Source organism: Sorex araneus, chromosome 1, assembly GCF_027595985.1.
Source record: "Sorex araneus isolate mSorAra2 chromosome 1, mSorAra2.pri, whole genome shotgun sequence".
Classification (NCBI taxonomy): Eukaryota; Metazoa; Chordata; class Mammalia; order Eulipotyphla; family Soricidae; genus Sorex; species Sorex araneus.
Window position 1 is genome coordinate 116824024 of NC_073302.1, and position 10102 is coordinate 116834125.

Genomic DNA, 10102 nt, shown 5'->3' on the forward strand with positions numbered 1-10102 from the left:
AAAGAGTAACAACAAGTCTCACAATGGAGACATTACTGGTGCCCGCTCGAGCAAGTAGATGAGCAATGGGATGATAGTGCCAGTGACATTAGATGAATCTAAAATAGGTATTATCCATATATCCTGCTGGGAATGCACACATACACACACAGACGCACACACACAGACACACAACTATTCAATATCCCTCTTGTATTTTTTAGAAGCTAGACAAATATTCAGACATCCATGAGAGTAAGAGAAAAAAATATAAGCAGAAGCTTATTAAGAACACATTATTAGTGAGGTGGTGGTTTCAGAAGACCATGGAGCAGGCAGCTCAGGAAGGATTCAGCGTGTGAACTGAGGGTTCCAGGAAGAACTTGTGAGAGGCTTCCCCCGCAACCCAATATCTCTTGTCAAGAGACACTGAGCTCAGAGCACTGGACCCTTGGCGGGCATGGCAGGCACCTTTTGCAGTCTGGGGTAGGTTGCCTCATAGCTACAGTTTCAGGCCATGCACTCTGTTGAAGGCCTGTCTTCTGATGTCTTGTGTCTGGTTCTATCCTGGGACATGGCTGGACATCAGGAGCTTGTGACTTATTGGACTGACCGCATGGATTGGGGACCCACAGTCCCTCATTGAAGGATTCTTGAAAGAGGAATCAATGGGGTTTGATCCATCCAATGTGATTTCTCTTGCCCTTTCAGCTTGGTTCAGTATGTGGGGGTGGATATCTCTGGTGGTTGGCATAGCTGCCTAGAAGTGGCCATTCAATTTTATTTCTTTCATGTCTGTAGAGAAGTCTTCTCTCCTCTTTCTCTTCAGGATTCTTCCCACCAAAAGAACACATTAAACTCTTTGTCCCTCTTGACTGTGACTTGCAAGTGTTGACAGTTAAATTCTTAGTGTCTAGGTTTCAGCCCTACAATACTATATCAAACACTGTAACTCTGTTATGCACATAATGCAGCACTGTGATCTAAATTAAATAATATTTTTTATTATTTATGCTACTATATAATATAAATCCACAATTTTGCTATATAACCTAAATGATAACCCTCTTTTAGTTTTAGTTATCTGTCAAACTCTGGACTTCAGTTTCTATTGCAGTTAACACAGTTACAAAATTGTTAAAAAGAACATATTATGTACTTTTGATATGATTTGGAGACAGCCAACCACTCATCATATGTCTTAGAAGTCATAGGAAAAGTAAAATAAAATAAATTAAATTAGACAAAAAGGAAAATGTTATAATTCTGAAGATACGGTGGATAAAGGAAATGTCAGGGATATAACACAAGGTGTCTCATTAAAATAAAGATCTGTGGACCTAAGTTACCATCATCAGTTTTCTGAGTGATTTCGAATTATTGTAGTCCCCATTGAAATAGGTGGCTCCCAGAGATGCCTTGTGTGAGGCGGAGAGGAGAGAGATGACCATTTTCTCCTGATCCCCCTGTGTCACCCTGAGGTCGTCTGGGAAGGCTAGAAATGATACAATTCTTGGTGAAGCCTTGTCTTGGCACAGGACAAAGCCCACTAATCCCACAATATAGCCACCAAGCCACACCTGGCATTAGCTTGGTCTTCTTGGCACCACCATCCCCACTAATCAGCCTCTAAGTTGCACTCAAGGTCAACTTGATTTTCACTGACCACTTGTCTCAGGCATGTAACAAACTCCCAATTTATGAATTCTGTGTGCTGTGACCTTAGAGGGGGAGTGAGTAATTACAATATTTTTTAGGGGACAGGCACTCCTGCTAATGTCCAGGGGTTACTGTACTCAGGGGTTACTTCCGGCAGGGCTCTGGAAACACATGGGGTGTTTGGGTCAGCCACGTACAAGGCAAAAGTCTTACCCACTATACCATCACCCTAGGCCAGTCAGGAATTACTCTTGCAGGAAAATTAAAGTCTGACCCCAGATTCTTCACTTAGCCTCATAAGAAGTAATTTTAGGAAAGAGATGAATAGCACTATAGCACTGTCATCTCATAGTTCATTGATTTACTTGAGCAGGCATCAGTAATGTCTCACTGTGAGACTTGTTGTTACTGATTTTGGCACATCAAATATGCCACGAGTAGCCTGCCAGACTCTGCCAAGAGGGTGGGATACTCTTGGTAGCTTGCCGGGCTCTCCGAGAAGGAGAGAGGAATCGAACCCGGGTCTTCTGTGTGCAAGGCAAACACTCTACCCGTTGTGCTATCGCTCCAGTCCAAGGGATGAAAGGTAAAATAAAAAGTGAAAAATGTTCAATGGTGGAATACAGGCTTCTCTGAAGAGAAAATTGAACTTACATGACCCCAGAAAATAAAAACAGGAAATTACCTATCTCAGATGGACAATCAGGTGCTCTCCAGGCTGAAAACACAGAAACAAAAAATAATGAGGGCCTTTTGTATTTGCCATGTTGGTTTTCTAGCTCAAATTGGGTCTGGCACCATGGGAGAGGGAGGCTGCAAATACAGTGCTCTCTTTTATTCTCCTCACAGCCTTTTGTTTTTCTTGTTCCTTCTTTTATGAGGGATCCACCCTTCTCTGGGTGGTGCCCAAGAAACTCGTTGCCAGGGTCCATCAAAAGACTGCCATTTCCAGGCAAACGGCCTTTTGTTTTTGTTTTATTTATTAAATACAGTTTTGGTCACACTGGCAGTACTTAGAAATCACTCCGAGCAGTGTTCTGGGGAACATAGGCAATGCCAAGAATTGAACCAGGGTCAGCAATATGGAAGGTAAATGCCCTAACCTTTGTCCTTTCTTTATTCTTCTTAATTGAATTGCCCCTCTCAGAGAGTCTGGCAAGCTACCGAGAGTACCTCACCTGCACAGCAGATCCTGGCAAGCTACCCCTGGCATATCAGATATGCCAAAAACAGTAACAACAAGTCTCACTATGGAGACGTTACTCGTGCCCACTTGAGTAAATCAATGAGCAATGGGATGGCAGTGACACAATGATTTTATTTGAATCATCATAAGGTATACAGTTACAAAGTTGTTTGTGATTGGGTTTCAGCCATACTATATTCCCATGGCAGTGTATATTTCCCATGAACAGTGTTCCTAGTTGCCATCCTGCCCCCACCTCTCACCTCCCAACCTAGACAGTCTTAGTTTTCAAGACAAACGGACAAACTTTGTTCAACCTTTAGGGCCCCAGCCATAAATCTAAACTTCTGCAAAAGATTGATTTGGGGAATAGATATTTTTGTTCCCCTTCAAATATCTTCTCCACTGCAATGTTTAGGGCACAGACTACCAGTGCTTTTATTACTATTAAAAGGAGTCATTGCATTTTTAAATCTAATCAGGTTGCAGATTTAGCTCCTGAAACCCAGGAGCTAATTTGAAATACTCATCCTTACATTCTATTCCTGTATTCATAAAGGCAGAAGAATGGTTGTAGGCAGATAAGCAGGGAGTCCTGGCAATAAACTTTGGGAAAAAAATAAAACTTAGGAAGAGAAAGCCCAGTCCTGAAAATCACTGCAGTCTGGTAAAATTAACCACAGCACAGTATTATAATATTAAAAACCAAAAAGAGGAAAGAGGAAAGATAATCCACTGAAGATGGGGCCAGAAATATTGTGTAGTGGCTAGGGTTCCAGAGTCATTCATGCTTCCATCCTTCGTGCAGTGTGGCTCCCCATCCATTTGGTCTGTGAACACACCATGAGTAATTCCTGAATGCAGCATCAGGAGTAAGCTGTGAGAACAGCCCGCTGTGCCCTCTTCCAACCAACAAACAACAAGAACACTGCAGGATACATTTATTGGCATTTGTTGACTCCAATGTAACTAAGTAGGCTAGAAAATTTGTATTACTCAAACTATTATAGTTCTAAAACTTGATTAAAATTTGACTTTGAATTCAAATTGAATCATTTTTAGTTCATTTGTGACTTTCACCCCCCCACATGTTTTTCATGTATGAAAGATTTAATAGATAAAATATTTGAGGATTCACAATCTTAATAAAACATGTGCACATACAATGCTGCCGAGACACACTCATTTTCACAAATCTGCTGCTACGTATTCAATTTTTATAATTAAAAAAATAATCGTTTGGGTTTGGTTCACATCCAGCAATGCTCCTGGACTATGCCTGGCTCTGTGTACAGGAGGGAAACTTGGTAGTTCATAGAAAGACTATATTTACTTCTGGGTAATTCCATCCTGGATCAACCAATGCATGATGTCCTTTATTATCGCTTCTTCCCTGTAATTTTCACTTTATATATGCATAATATAGATCTAACAAAAGGTAAGTGATTTTTCCAGTCTGAACTGCCAATATGTGTTATTTCCAGGTGATTAGATTTTAGATCTATACATTTTTAACTTGTTTTAAATTGTTTTTCAATTTGTATTTCACAGGATATATTATTATAGGATTAATGCAGGTGAAAAATATCTCAAAGTTTAATGTATGCTAAAAGTACTTGGATTAAAAATGTTAAAAATTGACGATGGCTGTGGTGTTGGAATTATGTGCGTGGGACACCATTATTAACAGCAGTGTAAACTATAAAATTTCAGCTTAAAATATTTTAAATTTTAAAATAAATCAGCTTTTTAAAATTTAAAAAAGATTATTTCATCACAAAATAAATAAAAATGATATTTTTTATTGTTTTATTTTATTATCATATTATTTTATTTTATTAAGGTTATTTTTATTAAGGTAGGACTTCTCAGAGCCATTTATAAATTTCAGTTCTGTTATTCAAAAGTGAAGTGCAAAATCTGTTACTTCAGAACACTTATATATGTATATCACATTCTGCAAAAGATTATCCTGTTTTGTAGTTCCAAAAAAAGTTTCAATTGTTTACTGTGTATTCATAAACTGAATACGAAGCCATGGCATTCTCTCATCGCCTGCATTCGGTGGTCTCGGGCTGCTTCCCCCACCCTGCACAGCTACGGCAAAGAACAGACAAAGGAGGAGACCAGGGACAGGCTGATTGGTGATCACTTGCAATGTATTCCAATCTCATCTCAATTCTCCTCCTTTTCTCCTCCATCCTCCTCCCCCTTTCTGATCGCAATTGTACAAAGTTTTGGTCATAAAATCAACAAATGTAAAGTCCTTCCCTCAGGGGAAGTTTCTCCTATGACAAATTCTCATTCAGCAAGATGATCTGCCTAAAGGCGAAATGTCATCTAAGGCTGTGATTTTCCTTTCCTTAGTCCAACAACCATTTACATAGTCATCTTATTTCTACTTCTTAATAATATTAGTCATATTGTATGGTTACAGTAAGAGACACATTAATCTTACAGGGTGGTCACCTGGGGACATCTCGTTATAGATCTCAGACTATGGTGCTCAGGCCAGATAAGTTTTTCCTAACCTTTAGCAGAATCCTAATCCCATTATTACTCTTTGGATCATGACAGAATTTGTCCATGACTATGTCCTTAATTTATAGTTAAGTACTTGGCTTGGCCCATTTTGATGCCAGGGTAGCTCACAGTTAGCCCTGGGTACATCCGGTCCCTTGTCGGGACCCTGCTTTTGGGGTGCTAGGATGTAAGTGCAATTGAGGCTTAAATCAAGAAAACAGATGCTCAGGAGTGAATATTATTCAGAGTCAATTAACTCCCAAGTTACAAAACCAGAGCATTAACTATCTTCTTGTGTCTGTACAAAAAGGACATTGCTCTGAAGTAAATATGCAAAAAACATAATGAGAAGAGAAAAGCAATATTTTACTTACAAATACAAATCCAGTGTCCTAGAAGGATCTGTCCTTACAAGTCAACAGAGTCCTATTAACGAATAAAGGTGATTGACCAGTTAGAGAAGCAGAGCTCAGAGAAGAAGTTACAGATAAACACAGAGGAATAGGAGTTCTTTGGGAGTAGTCTGATGAGTGTAACCCAATAAACCCAAGCTCCCTGTGACAAAGGAGAAAAAATATGCCATTGTTAAACCTAAAATGTTTAGAGCTATATTCCAATAAACACAGTGGAATGGGAGTGTCTCAAGAGTACAGTGATGATTGTAACCCAATAAACATAAGCTCCCTGTGGCCAGGGAGAAAGGACAAACCAATGTTAAGCCTAAAATGTCTAGAGCTATAACAGTTTACTCAAACTCTTGGCCACAACTATGAAATTAGAATTTATACCAAGGATTCTTAAACTTTGTCCACTCAAAGTCCCTTTTTATCCAAAAATTACAACACTGGTCAATATTGCCCGAAGCATCCCATGTTCATTACTTCATTGATTTCAAATTTTTTTTTTTTTGGTCCTTCAGAAACCTTTTGCCGTTGTCTAGTTTTTCACAACTTCTGTCATTCAAGTACATGGTGCTGGATGGGATTACAAGCCCCAGTGTTAGGAGCTAGGCCGTGTAGAAACTGAATTTCTAACATATCCCCATCTACATTCTTTTACACACGTTATTCAATATGCTTTGATTTAAAAAATCACTTTGAAGATAAAATTAAAACCCTTAAAATATTTATTCATTCATTTTTGCTGTAGATCGTCTAGATCTATAAAGTCTGAGAATATCATAGTCCTTATCTTTCACAGAAAGTGAAATGTAAGGACATACAAATGAAAAATAATAGACAAAAGAAAGAGTAATTATTAAACAAACATAGTTATTAAATATCCCCTTAAAATTCATAACAATAAATTTAACCTATTTAAATCAACACTTACAATCATTAGCATATATATTGAATTTTATTTATTTTTTGGTGGGAAGGGTAGAAGTGGAGGGCTGGTTTTACCCACAGGCCATCAAAGTCTATTCCTGGCTCTGTGCTCAGGGGATCATATGCGATGCAGGAGAAAAAAATGGCATCATCCGTATGCAATGAAATCACCTTGCTCCTATAGTATCTCTCTTAGTCCTCCCTAAAGGGCATTTGTATAGATAATTATTTCCTAATTTTTTAAAAATAAGCTAATAGCTTAATTATTTTCTAGACTTATTGATAGTCCCTATTGAAAAATACTTACGCTATTTTCATTATAAACAAACAGGTCACTGTGAATGGGTGGCAGCTCCCAGTGTTAGGAGACACCGGGGGCATTCTTGGCAATGCTTGGCCAACCAGACCAGACTGTTAAACACTGGCACACAGAGATGCAATTGCTCAGGCTGGCCGTGTTGGGGCCCAGGGTCATAACATTTGATATGTCTATGGTAACCCCAGAACTGCAGTTAAAGCTTAAAGCTTTGCATATTCCCCTGCTCTGCTTCTCTATGCCCCTTATGCAATTGAGATTATCTGGTGATAGTTTTCCTCATAATTTAGTCTTGTTTTTATATACGTGGTTCATAATCCCTCCGCCCCGTCACCCACCCCACTTAATAGGGTTTCTTTATTTATCGATGGTAATTTTCTGTTCCGTGCAGAAGTGTTTTAGTTTGATGTAGTCCAATTTTATTTATTTATTTCTCATTTGTTTCCCTCGCCTTTGGACTCAAATTTCTAAATACATCACTAAAACTAAGATAGAATACTCTGTTGCTTTTTTTTTTAAATGCATTTTATGAGTTGTGGTCTTACATACTAATCTTCAATCTATGTTGATTTTTTTGTATACTGTGTGAAATCATCTAGTTTGAATATTTATTTATTCATTTTCTTGTATCACACTCCACTGTCCTTAGGGTCTAATCTTCTATTCTTGTCGTTGTGCGCAGGGATCACTCCTGGCTGTGCTCAGGGTACCTATGTAGTGCCAGAGATTGAGCCTATCACCCACATGCAAGACAGTGCCTTACCAAAATGGATTATTTGTCCGGTATCTTTTTATTGATTTCTATAATAAATTCGTGAGCATTGGACTGGGGTGGTAGCACATCGGGTAGGGCAGTTGCCTTGCACTCAGCCAACCTGGGTTCAATTTATCTGTCCCACTCGGAGAGCCCGGAAAGCTACTGAGAGCATTCTGCATGCACGACAGTACCTGGCAAGCTACCCATGATGTATTCGATATGCCCAAAACAGTAACAATAGGTCTCATTCCCCTGACCCTGAAAGAGCCTCGAATCATTGGGAAAGACGAGTAAGGAGAGCTGCTAAAATCTCAGGGCTAAGTGTAATAAAGACATTACTGGTGCCCACTCCAGTAAATTGACAAACAAGGGGATGACAGTGATACAATGATCAGTGATAATAAATTAGTTTAAAGTGAAAATCAAAACTATTTACATATCTCCATTGAATTTATTTCTATCTTTACATATTGAGCACATATTTATTTTTTCAAATAAGATATTATAGACTAATATGGCATATTTACCACTCCCATATTTAATTTAACTGTAAAATTATTTTTATTGGCAGTATGCTCAAAAAAACCTTCATGGTAAAACACAAAGCTAGTTTTTATTCAATTTAAAGTTGTTCCTGGGAGGTTTTGTTGCCTCTTTATTTCTACCCAAGAAAAATGAGTATGCAATATTTTTAAAGCATTTATAATGATGGGGATAGGTGAACTTTTTGTTCACTTGTACTTATTTAAAAAATAAGCTTCAGGAACTCAGGAGAAACATAAATGTATTCTAAGGAGCTAACCACATTGACTGCTTTCTCCTACATAGTGTCTACAGAAGTCTGCAAAATATCAAAATTTCAAGGAAAAAAAATCACAAGATGGTAAGCTATATTTGAAAACTATGATTCCTACAGATGTCAAAAATACTGTCTCTCTAATTTTACCTTCATTATGAAATGCCTTCAGGCTCAGTCTGTGTAACTTTTCTATGAAGCACTTAATCTCTACAGAGGCCCCCTTAGGAAGATGTAATGGCAATCAGTAAATAACAGTGCAGAGACTGTTGATTACTATTGAATAAACTGAAATGCTTTCCATACATTGCAAACTAAAAATGGCTCACTCTCATCACTTATCTCATTTTTAATGACATTTTAAAGTCTAAGGACCTTATTAATCAATGCTTTATGTGATGTTTTCTGAAGATGTGCATGTACCTTGCTTAGAAAACAGAAGAGAGGCAGACATAATGAAGGCACTTCTGTGGAAATTAAATTAAATCAGTATTCATAAACATTAAGCACTTGATAGAGAACAAGGGGAAAAATCTAAAATGTGAAGTGATATAAAAAGATAAAACCTAAAGGAAATAAATCTGTTACTGAACATTATTTACCGATTTATCTGTTTGTTTTGGGGCTACACCCAGCTTTAGGGCTTAATCCTGGTCCTGCATTCAGAAATCATTCCTGAAGGTGCTCTGGTAACATGTGGGGTGCTGGGAATAAGACTCTGGGTTGGTCACATGCAAGGCAAGCATTTTATCCACTGTACTATCGCTCTTGCCCCCAGTATCACTCTTTTATGGATTTTATTTCCAACAGTTTTGATTAAAAGTATTTTACTTGCTAATGTTTGAAGAAAAAGAGAAAAAATTAAGATTTATCTATTTATTAATTTTAATTAATCATTTTTATTGAGGTACCAATATATACAATACTATTAATCATACATTGATTTCTCTCAGGAAACATATAAATAAAACATTCATTCCAAAGTTTTAACTGCTTTGTTTGAATTTAATATTTTCAAAAATATCTTAATCTTGCTCAGTAAGTCTCTTACCTATTACTTTCTTAGAGTTTTATCAGTTTATTTTTCTTCAATTTAAAATACTATTATTTACGATATTTCCAGTATCTCTTAAAGAAAAAAGTAATTTTTTTGTTAGTAGAACACCTGAGAGAGAAAATCTTGTACATGTATTTAAAAATAACTTCTGACTTTACTGCATTTTCTTAAGGTAACTGAATATTCAGTGGCACAATACTAAATATGTGTATAAAATTAAAATAAGTTAAATCACAATATTTAAGGAACACATATTAAATATTTTTGTAAAATATTTTAATGTATATAATGAATATTGGATTGTAATTAGGAAATCTAACTCTGCTTATATTTCAAAACTGTATGTGATTTAACATTTTTATCATTGAGAGGAGAGTACTTATAATTTGAATTCTTAAGAAAGAGAGATCTACAAAATTTTATTTCCTGAAGCAAGTGTATTTAATCCAACTTTGTTTATATTTTAAGCAATTTTTGTGACACAGTTGTGACACAGTTCTG